Raw genomic sequence first — 1,708 nt, forward strand, 5'->3', positions numbered from 1 at the left:
TTCTCAGCAGTGTGCATGATACGCTGCAGTCTGCTCTTGTCCTTGGCAGTGGCAGCAGCGTACCAGACGGTTATGGAGGAGGTGAGGATGGATTCAATGATCGCTGTATAGAATTGCACCATCATTGGTCTTTGGCAGGTTGCATTTCTTCAGCTGCCGTCGAAAGTACATCCTCTGTTGAGCTCTCTTGGCGAGGGAGCTGATGTTCAGTTCCCACTTGAGGTCCCGGCAGAGAATAGTGCCCAGGAAGCGGAAGGACTCCACAATTTTGACTGCGGAGTCTAACAGGGTGATGGCGGTGAGTGGGGCTGTATTCTTCCTGAAGTCCACAACCATCTCAACTGTCCTTAGAGCATTTAGCTCTAAGTTGTTCTGGCTACACCAGGTCACCAGGTTGTCAGCTTCCCACCTATAGTCAGACTCATCCCCACCAGAGATCAGCCCAATGAGGGTGGTGTCGTCCGACAAACTTCAAGAGTTTGACGGACAGATGATTGGAGGCGCAGCTGTTGGTATACAGGGAGAAGAGCAGTGGGCAAAGGACGCAGCCCTGAGGAGTTCCCGTGCTGATGGACCTGGAGTCAGAGACTTCTGTTCCCGGCTTAACGCACTGCTTCCTGTCAGAGAGGAAGTCTGTGATCCACCTGCAGGTGGAGTAGGGCACGTTCAGCTGGAAGAGCTTGTCCTGAAGCAGGGCAGGGATGATGGTGTTGAAGGCAGAGGCTGAAGTCCACAAACAGGATCCTGGCGTAGGATGCTGGGGCGTCCACATGCTGTAGGGTGAAGTGGAGGGCCATGTTAACTGCGTCGTCCACAGACCTGTTGGCTCTGTAGGCAAACTGAAGGGGGTCCAGGAGAGGGTCTGTGATGGCTTTGAGGTGTGCCAGGAGCAGGCGCTCAAAAGACTTCATTACCACAGATGTAAGGGCGACCGGTCTGTAATCATTTAGTCCTTTTGGCCTTAGCTTTTTGGGCACAGCGATGATGGTGGAGGACTTGAGACAGGCTGGTACATGGCATGTCTCCAGGGAGGTGTTAAAGATGTTGGTGAACACCGGAGACAGCTGGCCAGCGCAGTGCCTGAGGGTGGCTGGAGAGACAGAGTCCGGCCCGGCTGCTTTGCGTGGATTCTGCCTCTTGAAAAGCCCATTAACTTCTCCCTCCTGAAAGGAGAGAGTCGTTTCTGTAGTATGGGTGGGGGATGGGGCCTCTTGGGTGGGAAGGGGTGGTTCAGGGACAGTCCAATTGTCTTTCAAATCTACGGTAGAACTCGTTCAGGTCGTTGGCTAGGCGGGAGTCGTTAGTGGTGTGGGGCGCTCTGGGTTTGTAGTTGGTGATGTGCCTGAGCCCTTTGGCAGACAGAAGCAGCGTCGTTAGTAGAGAACTGGTGTTTTAGTGTCTCTGAGTACAGTCGTTTAGCCTCTCTCACCGCTTTGCTAAACCTGTTCTTCGACTCCTTGAATCTGTCTCTATCCCCACTCCTAAACGCTTCCTCCTTCTCCAACCTCAACCTTTTGAGCTTTGCTGAGAACCAGGGCTTGTTGTTGTTAAAGTTCACCCTGGTACGTGTTGGGATACAGCAGTCCTCACAGAAGCTGATGTACACAGCCTCTGTGAGTTCATCCAGACTATTGGTAGCAGTCGTGAACATATCCCAGTCAGTACAGTCTAAGCACGCCCGCAAATCTTCCACAGCCTCACTGGTCCA

The sequence above is a fragment of the Petromyzon marinus genome, unplaced genomic scaffold (assembly GCF_048934315.1).
Source record: "Petromyzon marinus isolate PM22_M1 ecotype Great Lakes invasive population unplaced genomic scaffold, UKy_Petmar_22M1.pri1.0 PM_G_Scaffold_338, whole genome shotgun sequence".
Classification (NCBI taxonomy): domain Eukaryota; kingdom Metazoa; phylum Chordata; class Hyperoartia; order Petromyzontiformes; family Petromyzontidae; genus Petromyzon; species Petromyzon marinus.